Here is an 18,723-nt window from a genome sequence, read left to right on the forward strand (position 1 = left end):
TGGAGATGTGTTGTAGATGTTTCGCACTGGATGTCGTTATGAGGAATAGGTCATCCTTAAATGTCGAGAAGGTCACCCCTTCCAATTGTGTTCATTGACGCTTAAGCGCCTCAATCATGTACTGGTATTTCATCTGATTATCGATAAGCCCTCCAAGAAATCCTGCGAGCACAGTGAGGCCCATTGGTTAGAGGAAGTGTGGATATCTTTCAGTTGGGATTCTGACCCTTGGACAGAGGTCAGTATCACTTGCCTGAAAAGCTTCGAGAGCCTGATTTTGTTGAGCACCCTTTGGTTACAAAGTTAACCCATAATTATGCATTAGCCAGGCCCATAGCATTTTCAGGACATGCTTCCACGACATCCATGTAGTTTCCATCCGGCTTACTGTTACGACAATGAAGTCATACACAATACTTCAAGTACAAGGTTTTGATGATGAACAAGTGAATCAACTGCATTTCAGCTAAGACAATGAAGAAAGATGACAAGAATTGAAGAATTCAATGAAGAATCTTTGAAGACTATTGTACAAATGTAAAATTCATTAAAAGTCTTAGATTCTTGTAAGAGCCTTACTTAGAGTGCATATTTCGATTGCATTTCACCTAAAAAGTCTTTAGAAAAACTTTTCTAAAAGAACCCCTCATGAAAATCATTTTAGAAAACTCTTTACTTATTTTTTTATGTTTATTAGTCGACCAATAGACTCACCAGTCGACCAACCTTTTCGTGCTAAATTTTCTAAGCAAAAATGTCATTTTTGTAAAATTAGTCGACCGAAGGTTTTATCAGTCGACCAGACAGAATGTGTGTTTTCTGGAAAATTTAGCAGCAGTGGACTGAAGGTTTTATCAATCGATTGGACAGAACGTGTGTTTTCAGAAAAATTTAGCAACAATCGACTGAAAGATTTTTCAATCTACTAATGATATTATCAGTCGACTAACTTTTTTTTTAGTCGACTAAGTTTCAAAACTTCAGATTTTCAAATGGCTATGATAAACACATTAGTCGACCGACGATAACTGCAAGTCTGCTAATATTTGATTTCAGACGACTAACTACTATTCCAGTTGACTAATTTTGTCATTTTTCTGTAACTTTTAAAAGGTGTGTCTTTTCATTTTTCAAACGTTTTGATCATTCAAAATGGACTGTTTTGACACCCTTTCATACCCTCAATGTATGAAATCTTTCAACTATAAATATGAGTGCATTCCACACTCAAAAACATCGAATCATATCGAATTACAAAGATCGAATTCTTTGCTTTTCACTCCTATTCATTGAAGTATTTATTTTCTCACTCACTTGATATTTTCACTCCAGTTTTTCACTCAAATTCTTTTGAGAGACAGTGAATTCATGAGTTGAGTATTTCAACAACCTCAAAAGCCAATTGCATTCCATTTGCATTCATAAGAAGGGCTTGTAGGTTGATTGTAAGTTGATTATTTCATTTTTTTTAAAAGGAAAGGACTCCTTGGTTTAAAGGAGTTGTTTGCTTTCAATAGGTTTGTTACTGAAAGTGGAACCGAATTTGGTTTGTATGACTTTGTAGTTAAACAAGGTTGATAGTAGATATTTCAAGCAGGTTTTGCTTGGGAACTGGATGTAGGTCTGGAAGACCGAACCAGGATAAATTCTTATGTTCTTTGTGTGATTGCTTTGCGAATTTTAAAATCTTTCAAAATTCTAAAGATGCTATTTAAAAGACTATTTACCCCCCTCTAGTGCCCGTTGTATCGATCCTATAGCACTTTCACTTACCTTTGTCTGGCGGTGGCTACTCTTCTGCCCTCGTCGAAATCTCCTCCTCCTCCATTATCGCTTCCACTTATTATGGTCTCTATATTATTAGTGTCATGGTTTTGGTATCCCTACCTTTTTCTTAAGGGAACATTTGGAAGAGAGAAACTCTCATAGGAAAAAAAAAGTTTTGCCTATGAGAGCTTTTGATACTAGAAGTTTTTCAAAAGAAAGTTTTTTGCTTGTTTGTGCAGCATGAGAAAAACAATAGGAAAAAATGTGAAAAAATGAGAGAGAGGAGGAAGAGGGTGGTGACACTACAATGATAAAAGGCTTTAGCTGACATTTGTGGCTACTATTAATAAAATTGTTGCTGCTATTGAGCCAATCGACTACAATTTTGGCTTACATAGACATGGCTTTTGTTGCTCTTCAGCAGCCAGAAAATTGGGTCACTGCTATTGGTAGCACTATCAACGGCCACTTTCTCAGTGGTTGCTATTGCTTCAAACAATAGCAACAACACAAGTCACTTAGCAATAGCAGCAATATTGATGTGGCTGCTATAGTTAGCAATAGCAGCACAAAAATGCTATAAAGCCACCAATTATTGTTTGCATTAGCAGCCAGACAAAAACATCGATGTTATTGCTTATATACTATATTTTTTATTGTGGCAGTCCAAGCAGAGTCAAGCTTTCAAAAATAAAGAAAGAGTAGAACCACCATGTAGTTCACATTTTTCTTTTTCTGCTTTGGTTTGTCTTGTTTCATACCACGTCATCAATACTTTGTATCATTATGTCTAACACCCTTCAGATTATTTATTTTTCAATAATTAAATTAGGATTTACCAAATGGTCAAAGATAAATCAACTCTTGATAATCACATATCATCAAAACAAATATAATTTGGGGACCTACTATCCTAATCATAATATTATGAATTTATTTATCTAAAATAACCACAAGCATTAAAAATTTTCCAAGGATACCATGAATGGGCTTTGTATAGCTGCAACTGCTCCTTGTTTTGGGACTTGAAGATTTTTTTATACCAGTCAATCAAAATACAAAAATGAATTGATTAATAGTCACAAGGTAAAAGACAGTGAGTTGATAACAGATTGGAAAGTAAAGTGAAAATTATGATCTTGACAAAAAACCTGCATGCAATCAGTAATAATCAAAACATGAAGACCATACAAAGAGAAAAAATGGTAATGGACAAGGCACAAGCATTATGTGTAGGCCTTTTAAAATTTCATAAATACAGTCTACCTTATCCTTCAAAATCCACATTCTGATCTTGTGGTAAGAAAGTGGTTTGAATCATCCCCCATAATTTGCAATAGCTTTTACCATGAGACCAAAATATGGATTGTTGCAAAGATTAAATGATAGGGCATCGGAATAAAAAAATCTATCAATGGCACGACATACGCTTTTTCTTTCATCCCTTTTGAAAGTAGTATGTATTGTGGTTTGTCGTGCTTCTTTGTTCACATAGAGGTCCATGGGACCAGTTGTGCTTGTTTTTGCAACTCTACATGATCCACTGGTTTCTTTGTTTATATTATCGCCTTTTAATGATCCAAAATAAACACTCATCCCAATTTTGAACTTATTTTGTTCCTTCTCTTGTTTCTTTTGCTTCTGATCCCTTAGATAATTCTGAAAAAAACCTTTTCACATCAGGTGGAACTGCTTTGCATAAGCTTACACCATGTTTTGTGCCAGCTAAGTGATGTTTCAGCCTGTAAATGCCTCATGTAGTCTCTTTATGACATTAATTGCAAATTACATGTCTTATGAGTTTGGGATCTTTGTGGGATTTGGAACTTTAGCTCCATAATCTCATCCTACATCTCTTCTCATTGTTTAACTGCAAAAATGCATATAAGAAAATATATATTAACATAGAAATTTATAAAAACTCAAAGAGTCACATGGCACTCCTAAAAAAATGAGTTAATGCATTATCTAATCCAATGAATTGGATATGTTTAGAAAGCAGCCAAAAAAACCAACAGGGGCTCGACTTGTTTGGTAGGAGCAGCTAGTACACGTCACCTTGTGTTGGAGTGTTGCAGATTAAAACCCAATGGTATAGTTGTATAACTAGTAGGGGTTTGACTAACCCCAAGTAGCCTTTCAAAAAAATGCAGGGAGAGACTGAGAGACGCAGAGGAAGCAAGGAGAGACTCAGAGACGCAAGGAGAGCAGAGAGACACAGTGAGAACAAGGAGAAAGAGAGAGAGAGAGAGATGCAAGAAGAGACCGAGAGACGCAGGGAGAGAGAGAGAGGTACCTTCCTCTTCTTCTCTTCTTCTTCTTCTTCTTCTTTGCCAGATACGTAGGGAGACTGAGAGACGAGATCCAGAGAGCAAGGAGGGAGATAGCCCGAAAAATTTTTGGGGCTATTTAGCCCTAAAATTGAGTCAAATGGGGGCTATTTGGCTCATAACTGTGATGTGCATGCCTCATAGCATATGAGGCATACAGTGCAAGTGTGCCTCAGGCTTGCGCCTTAAGGCAAAAAGGCCCTCGCCTTGAGGCAAGGCGCATTTTTTACGCCTTGAGGCACGTTTTTAAGAACACTACTTGAGACTTTCACAAGTTGTTACGCTCTCTTTCTCTTCTCTCTTCTTTCTCATATTCTTCATGTGCAGGCACCGGGGACAGCAAGACACACATGAAAATCTGACATGCATATATACCTGAATATCAGATGAATCAATCATTTGGAGCCTCTCTATTCACTCCTTGATTTGGACTGGTTTCAGTCAAGTCACTTTGCCAATGCAACCCAGGCTTCATAGAATATGTGGGTATCTTTTGGCACCACAGCAAAAAGTTTGCTCACAACTTAAGCAGTTGCGCATTACCCTCTCTCTATATATTTGCTATGTATTTTTTTTGCTATATATAACTATATATGTATATATTTATAAATGTACTTATTTATTTATTCTTCAAAGCAACTATTTAAATATACATGTATATACATTTATACTAGATGCATGATTTGTATCGAGATTTTCATAGTTTTTTTTTTTTAATTTTCACCGTGTAGATGCGATCTAGATGCATGGCTTTATAGAAATAGACACTTGGATCATCCGATTACGATATATAAGGATTTTAAAGGCTTGAAAGTCAATGGCTCAGAATTTTCATAAATATGCAAGCATAAAAAATCACAATTATTGATCTGATTACGATGATCCATTAGTCTATTCCAAGCAAATTGACCATGTTGAATGCATCTGCAGGGTTAGATTTGTAAAAAAAATAGTGAAGATCTCTGTTCATACTAATTTACATATTCCAGTTTTTCTTAATCTAGGGTAACTAAAATATGTAAAATGGTATGCACCAAGATTTTCATAGGTTTTTATATTTTTTTCTAAAATTTTACTCTATGAATGTGATCTAGATGCATGGTTTGATAGAAACAGACTCTTGGATCATCTTATTACGATGTATAAGATGGATCCTTTAAGACTTGAAATTCAATAACTGAGAATTTTTATAAATATACAAGCATAAAAAACTGTATTTCTTGATCCAATTATGATGATCTAATAGTTGATTCCAAGAAAATGGACCATATTAAATGCATCTGCAGGGTTAGAATTACAAAAAAAACTATGAAAGTCTCGGTTTATACCAGTTTACATATTCCAGATTTTCTTGATCCAAGGTTGTTAAAATATGTAAACTGGTATGCACCGAATTTTTCATAAGTTTTATTATTATTATTATTTTAAATTTCACCACACAGATGCGATCTAGATGCATGGTTTTATAGAAACATACTCTTGGATCATCCGATTATAATGTATAAGAATAATATTTTAAGGGTTGAAAATCAATGACTCAGAATTTTCATAAACATGCAAGCATAAAAAAATACTTTTCTTGATCTGATTACGATGATTTGATAGTCAATTCCAAGCCAATGGACCACACTGAATGCATTTTCATGGTTAAATTTGCAAAAAACCCTATAAAATTTTGGGTTCATAAAAAATTTACATATTTTGTTCGTTTACATATTTCAATTTCTCTCACTACAAGAAAAACCCTGATTATCGACAAATATTTACGATGAATTTTTTTCGTTGCAAATTAGCGACGGAATTAGCGAGAGAACATTATCCGTCACCAATCTTTGAAATATTTTTGAAATTAGTGATGGTACAAATTCTGTCTCAAATCCGTCGCTAATTATCGACAGATCGACGATAAAAAAATTTCATCGCAAAAACTGTAGCAACTTAGCGATGGAATTAGCGAGAGAAATATTATGTCGCTAATTAGCTAATTCCGTCGCTACTTTTCGATTTAAACTGTCCCACCTAAGGCACAAAATTTTCCCTCTCTCCCCCGTTCGAAATTTAAACTGATGTGAGATTTAAACCGTTCCCAAACGAGCCCTCTCAAGTATTATCATTCTCCCCCCCCTCCACACGCAACCTCACTAGATGATGAAGTAGAGCCTCATGCTCACCACCGTAAGGCTCGTCGGACGATCCCGCTGGCCAATGTCGACCGCCGCGATGGCCGTCAAGCCGTCGCCCAACTCCGACGCAACAGAGGAGGGCGGGGGAATCTCGATGAAGGGCGTGCGGATCGCGGGGCGACCGTTGTACAAAGACATGCAGGTGACATCGTCGATGGACCCGCGTGTGCTGGAGGCAATGCTGCCCTTCTTCATTGGCTGCTTCGACAACCTCCATTCCCGCACTCACCTCTACGGCTGGGAGTCGGACGAGGCCGTCGAGCGCGCCAGGGAGCAGGTTGCTTCCCTTGTGGGCGCCAACCCCAAGGATATCTTCTTCACCTCCGGCGCCACCCAGTCCAACAACATATTCGTCAAGGGCCTCATGTGCTTCTACCGCGATAAGAAGCGACACGTCGTCACCACCCAGACCGAGCACAAGTGCGTCCTCGACTCCTACCGCCACCTCCAGCTGGAAGGCTTCCACGCCACCTACCTCTTCGTCGACTCCGACGACCTCCTCCACCTCGACCGCCTCCGCGATCGATGCCATCTGCCCTGACACCGGCCTCGTCTCCATCATGACCGTCAACAACGAGATCGGTCCATTCCGACCTCTGCGGACCTCCGCGAGTCCCAATCGGAGATCTTGGGGCCAAGGGAGTACGGCTTGCTAGGATCCGGTGGTGGGTCGTCTTCCTCCTCCGTCACCGCCGACGAATCGGTCCAAGTCCGGTCTATTGCTGCCGGAATACCGCCCGGCAGGGAGCAATTTTTATTTTTTTTTTTAAATTTAGCGACAGATTAGTGACGGATATTATCCGTCACTAATTTAAAATAGTGAAGGACTCGCGACAAATATTATCCATCGCTAATTTAAAATAGTGACAGACTCGCGACGAATAAGTTTTGTCGCTACTTAGCGTCGAAAAATTCACGATGGAAGCTATCTGTCTCTAATCCGACGCAAATCTGTAGCTAAACTGTTTAGCGATGGATTAGCGACGGATTTAGGTCATCACTAATCCACAAGTTTCTTGACTAAAATATGTATACTATCATGCACCAAGATTTTTATAGGTTTATTTTTAATTTATTTTTTAAAATTAGACCATATGGATGCGATCTAGATGCCTGGTTTTATAGGAACAGACCCTTGGATCATTGGATTATAATGTATAAGATGGATCCTTTAAGGCTTGAAAATCAATGTTTCAGAATTTTAATAAATATGCAAGCATAAAAAATCACATTTCTTGATTTGATTACGATGATCCAATAGTCAATTTCAAGCAAATGCACCATGCCAAATGCAACCTCTAAGGTTAGATTTGCAAAAAAACTAAAAACATCTGGGTTCATACCAATTTATATATTTTGTTAGTTTACATATTCTAGTTTTCCTTATGTAAATTAGTATGCACCAAGATTTTTATGTGTTTTTTTATTTTTTTCTAAAATTTTACCTTACAAATGCGATCTAAATGCAACATTTTATAGAAACATACTATTGAAGTAGCCGATTACAATGTATAAGAAGGACTTTTTAAGGCTTAAAAATCAATGATTAAGGATTTTTATAAATATGCAAGCATAAAAAATTACATTTGTTGATCCGATTACGATGATCTAATAACCTATTCTAAGCAAATTGACCATGTCAAATGCATTAGCAGAGTTAGAATTGCAAGAAAAAACCTATGAAAATCTTGGTTCATACCAATTTACCTATTTTGTTAATTTATATATTTCTGTTTTCCTTGATCTAGGCTAATTAAAATATATAAACTGGTATGCACATAGATTTTCATAGTTTTTTTTTTTCTAAAATTTCATCATACAGATGTGATCTAAATGCATGGTTTTACATAAACAGGCTCTTGTATAATCTGATTATGTTGTGTAAGAAGGATCTTCTAAGGCTTGAAGATCAATGACTCAATTTTTTTATAAATATGCAAGCATAAAAATTAATTTCTTAATCTGATTATGATGATCCAATAGTCGATTCGAAGCAAATGGACTGTTAGATTTGAAAAAAAACTATAAAAATCTTGGTTCATACTAGTTTATATATTTTGTTAGTTTACATATTTTGAATTTCCTTATCTAGGGCAACTCAAATATGTAAATTGGTATGCACCAATATTTTTATAGATTATTATTATTTTTTTTCTAAAATTTCACCATACAGATGTGATATAGATGAATGGATTTATAGAATTTGACTCTTAGATCATCCAATTATGATGTATAAGAAGGATCTTTTAAGTTTTGAAAATCAAGAACTCAGAATTTTTGTAAATATGCAAGTATAAAAACATTACGTCTATTGATAATGTTAATTGCAATGACATTACATTGTAGCTACTGTTGGAAAGGTAAATAGCATCAACATTACATTATGGCTGCTACAAAATGATCATAGCAGCTACTTAAAAGTCGATATTTCCTTTTCAATAGCAATCACTTTTGTGGCTACAATAGATCATTTAATAAAATTTTAATTACTTACCCAACAACAGCTACTAATGGGAAGTCTCTGCACCACACCACACCACCTGCCACTTTAGGCAAGGTGACTACATCTTTATCTTGAGAAGCCACCCAACCAGCCGTTTCAGTTAATTCCCTTATTTGGAGGTCAATGGTCACGCCGACTTTGATGCCTCTAATGTCTTTCCTTCTCGGGATGAGTCTTCCTCAAGTCCAATGTCCTTAATTTGGGGTCTACGCTGTCAAGACCCATCTTGGGTTGTTGCTACACTAGGGGTCCCACTTGGTCAGACTCTGCTCATAGAGATCTCGCTGCTGACCTACTGGGCTTGACCCTCTTCTTGGGGAAACGTCTGCTAATCTGGCCCATACCCAGCTTGAGAAAGGATCCCCACCATGACTCCAACAATCTCCAATATCAATTGTTCGCACCAATCAACCTCCTTTGAGCTCTGGGTCGATTTACAATTAACAACCCTTATTTAAAGTGGCACTATGCAATTAAGTCCAGGCTAGGGCACGTGCATGTCTAAGGAACTCACTCGCTTCCCTCAAATTGTGCAAGGGTGCTGCACTGCCCTCCTGTTGCCGCAACAATATCATAAACGACATTGAGGAGCAAGCTTTTAGGCTAGACTACTTGTAGCCAGCACTTGACGTGCGGCAAAAACCAAAATGCTATTATCTATGAAAGTCGATGCATGGAATTTGTGTGGCCTCGCGAGTTTCAAGAAATAGGACTTTCTTACTAATTGGATTAAACAAGATCAATTAAAGATTTTCTGCGTTAATCCGAAAGATTTGTCACAATTGTAGCTTTGAGTTCATCCCTTCAAAGGGTCGTTCGGGGTTCCTGCTGATTATGTCGAAGGATACCATTGCTGGTTCTAATGTTCATCATGGGTAATTTTCCATCACAATGGACTTCCATGACCTAGGAAGCTTTATGAATTTTTGCCTAACCTTTGTGTACAGTTCAGTAACAAGCCCCTAAAACAATCTTTTTGGAATGAACTAAGAGCCTTGGTTAGCCAATCAAACCTACCTTGGGTGATTGACGGTGACTTCAATGCAACTTTGTCGACTGCAGATTCTAACCGACCTACTTCAAGTAAACGTTGATGAGGAAATTCAACAAAATCATGCTCTCAAACGACCTCCACACTATCTCTATGGAGGATGAGCCCTTCACATGGATGAATAATCAATGTCCTCCATTCATGAAGCGACTTGACCAGTTTGTCCTCTCAAGGAATTTCATCAACCTATTCTGTGATGGTCATGCATCAATTGGAAACTTTACAGTGTCAGATCATGCCCCCATCACTATTTCTTGGAACACCAATGAGCAACAATTAAAGAAGCACTTCTGGTTCGAACTGTGGTGGTTATGCATCCCTTCACAACCAATTTTGATTGCATCTTAGTGGATCACCCAACAAGAAGGTAAATGTATCGCACAAAGAATACTAAGGAAGCTTGACTTCAAGAACCTAACTTATGGTCAAAAAATGAGGTCAAAACAAAATTTCAAGAACTTAGCGCTTGGGAGAGTGATCTTGCATATCTTGAAGAATCGATGACCCTCCTTAATGACAATGAGGTGGCAGCCAAGCTGAAATTGGACCATGACTAGTTGGCATCTAAGTTTAGGGAATGGGGCATTCGACAAGAGGTGTGGTGGAGGCAAAGGTCTAGGTTCAATGGCTCAGGGAAGGCGATATAAATACATGTTATTTTCAAGCTTTTAGTTCCTCTTATAAAAGATTTAATTATATCTCTTCCTTATCACACAATAGTATCACCACACAAAGGGCTGATTTATTAATATCTATAACACACCAATTTGAAAGTGCAATGATAGGCTGATGCTAGATTTATCAAGCATGCAATTTTGGGGGCTGGAATTGGCAAAAGTGAGTCTCATGTACAAGCTATTCGACCTGAGAGAAGTAAAGAAGGTGGTTTGGTCCTTGCCTTCAGGCAAGGCTCCAAATGTGGATGGGTTCCTTATTGAAGTATTTAGAAAATTTTGGGAAGCGTGCAAAGATGATTTGTGTTTGCTCCTTTAGGAATTCCACATGCATGCCACCTTCCCTGGAGTGATTGGAAGATCAATTATGGTGCTTATTCCAAAGAATGATTTGAGGAACTCGCTCGATAATTTCAGCCTATTGCACTAAGTGGTATCATCTACAAGATTATCTCAAAGGTGTTTGCCCTGCCGTTGCAAATGGTGGTAGATGGAATTATCTTCAACAATCAATTTGCATTCATTTTAGGTAGGAACCTTCACAAGGGCTTCGTCCTAGCCCATGAAGTTGTGCACTATATGTGCTCCTCACAAGCCAATGTGTTCCTAGTCAAATTGGACCTCACCAAACCATTCAATTCAATCTTATGGGACTTCCTACTTGCTTGCATGGAGAGGATGAATTTTGGTGACAAATAGTGCAATTGGATTAAATCTCTCATCAAAATCACATCAACTATGATCTACCATAACGGGAGCCAAGGTATGTTCTTTAACTTGCATAGGGGTTTGTGCCAAGGCCACCCTCTATCACCACTTCTCTTCATCATTGTCATGGAGGCCCTAACCCGCATGCTTGATTCGGTGATTTCAGGAGGCCTGTCATTTGATGTGGATTTACCAGGACCCTCGACTTTCTCCCACATCCTTTTGTCGACGATATCCTTATCTTTGGTAGGGCAACCGAGCCCAACATCACCAATTTGTGGGTATTGCTACATATTTTTTAAGAGATTTTGGGACTATCAATCAATGGCTAAAAATCATTTGTTCCCTTTAACGAGGTGGGCGTAATGGCAACCTTCGCATCTATCCTCTTTGATTGTTGGATAAAGGAGCTTCCTCTCAAGTATTTGAGACTCCTCCTCCATCATGGGGTCTCTAGAGATCGCTATTGAAAGGACTTAGAGGACAAGGTTGCAACAAAAATAAACTCATGCACCAGGTTCAACCTTGCAATTGCAGGGAGGGTGACACTTGTGAAGCACGTTCTTACAAGTTTTCTATTTCATTTTGTGCAAATATTTTAAAATTCATTCAACACAAGAAAACTAATCAATAGAGCCTTTCAAATTTTTGTTTGGTCTGATAAATAGCAAAAGGAGGACGAAGGCAATCTTGGAATTCAAAAGGTGGGTCATTGGAACAAGGCTTTTCTAATCAAATGGTTATGGAGGATCATCTCACTTGACAAACTGTGGTTGTGGTTGTCGTTGTCAAGCAGAAATACAACCTTCATAGTTGCCCCTTAGGATGGATTGGAGGGGCAACATGGATGTGGTGTTTTCTTAGGTGACGGGTCAAGAACTCTATTTTGGAAGGACATTTGGCATGTAAATGGGTGCTTAAGGGACCAGTTTCCTACACTTTATCAGGTTGCTACGTGCAAGGAGGGGAAGATTTACTTGTTTTGGGATTCACAGGCTGGTTTAGAAAAACAATGTAGAAATACCTCACCTTTGTCGTTTGAGCAATGGATGGAGTTTATGCAGAAGCTTTCTTCACTTAAGGCTAAAAATAGTCCTGACACCCCCTGCTGGAAACACTCTCTCACTGGTCAATTCACCATCGCCTTTTGTTACATAATGTTAGGGCCTACTAATGTTTAATGGCTCCCCGATCGGGATTTATGGTATCAAGCTTTCCCCATTAGAGGATCGATTACAACTTGCTGGATAGGTTGATCACAGAACACACTCTCAAAAAGCACGGTTTTATCCTCCTCAATAAGGGATCACTTTGTCAGAGAGAGGAGGAGCCGATTGTGCACCTATTCTGGGGTGCACATTTGTGAGGGGATGCTTTGCCATTATTTGGCACACAGCCGCACCCAACTGGGATTTAACAACTAATCTAAGGGGCATGCTTAATGCTTCACACTTGTAGATTTTCTATCATCGAGGCAGCTAACCCAGTCTGCATCAAAGTAGGTGTTGAGCTGAAGAGAAGATGATGATTGAAGTAGGAGGCCATGATGCAAAGTTACCTTCAAGTAGCATAAAATTTATTTGACTGCAAATCAGTGATCATCAGTTGGTTGATGCATGTACTGACATACCTTGTTGACAGTAAATGCTATGTCGAGACGTGTAAGAGAGAGATATTGCAAGCCACCAACAATGCTGCGATATAATGTGGGATCCTACAACAAAGTCAATCCCGCTTTGGATAACTTGGAGTAGGAACTCATAGAAGTATAAACATGTTTGGCGTTGACCATGCAAGCTCTCTGCAGCAGATTAAGAGTGTAAAACCATTGAGAGAGAGTCACGCCAGCTGAAGAATATAACACCCCAATGCTAAGAAAATAACTTTGCCGCTGAAGATCTTTAATGGAAAAGGCCACACCAAGACTGGAAATCAGACAAGTGATCTCCATTGAGGAGTTGCCAATGATTATGATGTCGTCTATATAAACTAATATATTGATGATGAGACCACCCTATTGAAAAATAAACGGAGAAGCATATGATTGAGAAATAACAAAGCCATGAGAGTCCAAATACAAGCATAGACTTTGTTTTAATTGGTAGAGTCCTGTGTTGATTTTCGGTATCTGAAGATGAATCCTGCCTGTCTATCGATCCTTGACAATAAATTCAAACATAACACAATCATTATCCTTCATGAATTTACCCACAGATAATAAATTTTTAGCAATGTCAGACACGTGAAGGACATTCTTTAAACCAAATGTAGAGCCTTTAGAAGATAAAACCAAATCACCAATGTGAGAAATAGGTAATTTCTTACCATTCTTGATCGTGATAGATTCACTGCCTTGATAAGAGGATTTGTTGGTGAACTACTAGTCATCCATAGTCAGATGATTGGTTGCACCAATGCCAGGATACCAATGATCATTAGTAGTTTGTTGTAATGACATATCAAAAAATGCCTTGAGAATATTCCATCAGTTTTTTGCAATATGGCCATGCTTTCCGTAGTACTGATAGGTGGGAGGGCCCCGTTGATTGTTTTGATTTGTGAGAGGTTGATTGAAGTTTTCTGAGGGACCACAACCTTGATCCTGACCTTGATTCCAAAGACCCCTATAGGATCCACACTTGCAACCTCTTTCCCTAGAAGTCATAAAGGCAGTTTAAGAATATTCTTGGTTCTCTACCTATTTGGGATGATGCATGATGACTCTTTTTTCCTGATTAATTAGGAGATCATACAGATCATCAAAGGAGTAAAAGGTGGCTTCAGTGGTGATTGAAGTAACAAAGCTCTCATATTTAATGGGCAAGCTGTTGAGAGTGATTTGCACAAGATCAATGTCTTCAACTGGATTATTTACAGTAGCTAAGAAATCAACTAGAAATTTGATTTTGTTTAGATAGGTGTCCATGTCCATGCTTTCTTTCTTTATAAAGGTATGATCCTTCTTTAGGATCATTATCCTCAGTAGCAATTGAGAACTGTGGAACTTCTCTAGCATGACCTAGGCTTCTCGTGTTGTTTTGCTTCTCGTGTTGTTTTGCTTCTCATAATTTGGCTAAGCATTGATTTAAAAACTGTAGCTTTGAACCAGCTTAAGACAAGTTGGTCAAACTTGCACCAAATATAGAAGGCTTGATTTGCTTTTTGTTTTTTGCCTTCTGTAAAAACAAACTCAAGTGGTTCAGAAGATAAGCCATCAACAAACCTGAGAAGGACTTGGCTTATCATAACTCATTCTAGTTGAGATCTTTAGAGAATGTAGTTTTCTCTATTCAACTTGATTGATACGAGACTTGCGACAACATTCCACTAGGTTACAACGATACTGGAAACCATTGAAAAGCTCGAAGGAGATTTGTGCTCCAATACCATGAAAAGATGACAGCACACAGGGAAATTAAACTTGCTTTTTCTCTCACGTATATTGTGAGTGCATGATTGGTTAAATATAAAGATGGTAACTAAATGTTACCCATTTTACAAAGCTAAAAAAGATCCAGTAATATGTTAGTTATAACTGGTAAATATAAACAAGGAAATATGCATTTTTGTTTCATGCTTACACCATAACAGATAACTATTTTTCAGCATGTGGTTAACACAATAACTACATTATAGAGATCAACCAACTCAATCTAAGAGATTGACTAGTTTAACTCTGGTAACTCCAAGATTTATCATGGGGGATTAGTGAGCTGGTGTTTATCTTATTAGGTGCTGCCACAACCAAGGCAAGCATTGAATAAATACACGTTAGGGGCCTCTACCGTACAGTGCACCCTTAAGATCTATTTTCCAAAGAGGTGGAATCAAGAAGCAGTGTGGAAAGCAGAAGCGAGAAATGAAGGATTTATAAACATATATAAAGTGGGAAGCATCAAAGTAGTGAATTAAGAAACTTTTCATAATTTCATGACATTTTGAGACTTCATAAAAAAAAATATTGTAATTAAAGTGTACCCTTCAATTAAATTTAAATAAGTCAAACTATGATAATGTTTTTTCAGTAAAAAATAATTTCTCATGTTAAAAATCTAATGTCCTTGTAAGCGTGTTTTCATGATAAAGGAACTGAGTTTTGGAAGCACTTATTTTCCAGCTTTTGAAATGGCTTTCTAAGAAGTGAGCTTCCAAAGATAAATAAAAGCTTGTGGTAACCATGCTCCAACCCAATGAGATTGTTGAGCTCACCATCTAAGTCCAAAATCAATCTAGATCAACCTGAATTCTTGATACACAATTATCCAGAAATTGTATATCTCTTTGAATGTGTTTCTACTATACATATAAAAAACAAGTGTAATGACTAGGAAAACTTGCCATACATCATGGGCTTATTTGCTATACAACAGTTGGTGATGATTATACACATGGGTTGCCATAATGCTCATGGGTAGCATGGCATGAACCCTTGATGTGTGGGAGGTGGTGACTATATTGTGCATTAGGGCTAGTTATAAGCACAGTAAATGTTGAGATGGTTATTGTCAATATGACAGGTAAAAACTTATATTATTGCTTTTGCTCCTCTAATTTCTATTATAAAGCACCTTTGCAATCATTGGCATCATAAATAGGACATTTAACCCTCATATATCTTACTTGTATAAAATTCTTAATGCTATGAGATTGACAGCTTAACTTGGACAAAAATCTGCTCTATAAAGAGAGGAATATTACACTTTATTAGATCTTCCGTATATTGACAGTTGTTTGGGCTAGTGATGATTCCTTTTTCTCTTCTAGAATTGTTTTTTAATGAAGAGGTGACCTTTTTCAGGGAAAAATTGCATATATGAATAGTTACTTTGTATATGAAGGTCTTAAAGATTTTACTGGCAATGACATAAATGACACTCACTTTTGGCACAATTCTTTGTTTTGGCCGAGACTAGAGAAATATGTCAAACATGGTCAATTCACTACTCAATACCTCATAAATTTGGCCACTAATTTTTTTTATGGTTTTACCTTTTGTCGCTTAAAAAGAGATGTCTTGGTTAAACCACTTGTCTAAGTTGTCCCCTAAAAAATTAAGCATCATATAAGTGTTATTGGAAAACATCAAGTGTCATATCCATCAAATGTTTAATGTTTTAGAGTCTAAGATCTTCAAAAAACTAAAACTATTGTGGGCTCTAATAAGAGCGTGGTTCAGTGGCCTCCCTATCTATGCATCCCGCCATCACAACTACTCCGCATCTGTAGTGTTATTAAATATGGGGTTCGACTCATCGAGTTTGGTAGGACTGTAATTACCTCATATGTTTGCAAAGAATTAAAATATAGAATAACAAATAATCATTTAAATTAGATTATTAAATGAACATGATACATACATTTACAAACCTATATAATCATGCATTAAATCACCTAAGTCATGCTTCACATAACATAAACTTATATTCCTTACATCATAATATCATGCTTTAAACATCAAAATCACATGATAGACATGCTACAAGAGTTCATACATAAGTAAATGCATGCTGGTAATCGATACATGATCATGTTCATCCTTAAGTATTTGAATAATTATGATATATTTTCTTCATAATTGTGTCAAGTGAGGTTTTTGTTTCTCTTGTTAGAATCTCAATGGGTACACATGGGATCAAATACCAGGAGAGAGCACTATGGGTGTTTATATGCTACATATTTTAAATTATTCATAAGATTAACAGTTCACTAAGCCAAAGCATATAATCCGTAACTGAGAAGAAAAACCTGCAGAAGCATAAATATTGGAATACATCTGCTAACTACTGTAGTAGGCATGTGAATTAGGCATGGGATCTAGCCCTCTACATTCCAAGGACTGAGGACCAGTGAGACGCCTTGTTATTACAATTAATTAAAAATAGATATACAAATAAAACCTGTATATATCGTGATCACTCGAAGTTCGACCACATACTCTCTTCAAGGTAGACTAGGTAGATGGATGGTATTAAGTTTCTTTAATTATATGGTTTAATATATTTCATAATCCATCAATCAGTGCTTTGGTGTCTTTAAATGAATTGAGCTTCTAATTGATGAAGATGAATCAACAAATTATGTATGTATGTATCATATCATGATGCATGTTTCGCATCCCATGAGTTCATCAACCCAAGGCTTATTCAAGAGCCCTCACATGTACATGCATGTCTTGAATGCTTTACAATACGAACATACATCACATGTTTATAAGCATTTAGCCACCATAACAACATGTAACATGTTTTATTCAATCCTAACATACTAGCATATACATCATGCTTAACATTATGACCACATATATCAATATTACACTTCATTTCAACATATCATGACAACATATATATCATATCATAGCCACATATTGCAATATTATACTTTATTTCAACATGTCATGACAGCATATACATCATGGTCACATATAATAACATCATGCTTCATTTCATTCATAACAAGCAAGATAACACATTAGATTTTTATAATCATACACACGATATGAGAATAAAATTCATACCTCATTTTGGTTCCCATGATCATACACCAATCTAAATTTATGTAATGTGATTACCTGCAAAAATCAGAAAAGTTATACTGGTCAAACCGCTTGTACAAGTTGCCAACTGAAAAGTTAGGTGTTATGTAAGCGTAGTTCAAAAAAATAAAGCATCATCTAAGTTGTCGCCAAAAAAAATCACGTGACATATAAATTATTTCATAAAAAAATCAGGTGTCATAATTTCGAGCAAACAAAAAGGAAAAACTGTAAAGAAAATGTGTGTTATATTTTTTAGATCGTGTTTAGTTATGATAATTGTAATAAAAATTATTGTCTTAAAATTTTATGAAAAAATGTTACTGAACAACACGATGGAGACTTTTAGTTGACTTGGTCAACAGTAGGCAAAGGCAGCCCATCATCTATGTTGAGGCCCACACGTGAACGGAAGACTAGCTAGTCTCTTAAAAATTATAACCTAAGTCCGTTGCTTGAAGTCTTCTAGCAACCCTCCAAGAATGATGATGAAGAAATTAAAGCACCAACCATCGCATTCATGTCAAGAAAATGCCTGCACCCAAGTTGTAACTCCATGAACATACATGATAGATATTCTTTATTTTATCTCTGCAAGTTTGTATAGTTTACAAACAGGTGCCTAAAACTCAAAAGCTTTCAAGTGGTATTTCAAGTATTTCTCAACTTTAAATCATGATTGTCCAAGTCACAATATCTTCAATTTCAAAGTTTGAACTCAGAGAAATCAAGTTTTTCCAAAGTTATTTAAAATTCCTTAGAAATCGATTTTCTCAAAACACTTAGATTCTTCATAAATCGATTTTCATTTTCCTCAGAAATGTTCTCTCAACAAGGCTCATGATTCTCAAAGAGTCATATTTTCCAAGAATTTTTCAAGTATTTCAAATACTCAAAGCAAACATCATGTTTTCAGCCTGTATTTTCAGAAATTCATAGCACATGTCTTATTCTTTGTGCATTTAGAAAATAGAA

At 36.8% G+C, this 18,723-nt stretch overlaps 1 pseudogene; it reads left to right on the forward strand.

Moving 5' to 3' along the window:
- Positions 1–6,317: 6,317 nt before the first annotated feature.
- LOC149830793 (cysteine desulfurase, mitochondrial pseudogene) lies at positions 6,318–6,821 on the forward strand (annotated as a pseudogene).
- The last annotated feature ends 11,902 nt before the right edge of the window (positions 6,822–18,723 follow it).

The sequence above is a fragment of the Nuphar pumila genome, chromosome 7 (genome assembly GCF_984573655.1).
Source record: "Nuphar pumila chromosome 7, dmNupPumi1.hap1.1, whole genome shotgun sequence".
Classification (NCBI taxonomy): Eukaryota; Viridiplantae; Streptophyta; class Magnoliopsida; order Nymphaeales; family Nymphaeaceae; genus Nuphar; species Nuphar pumila.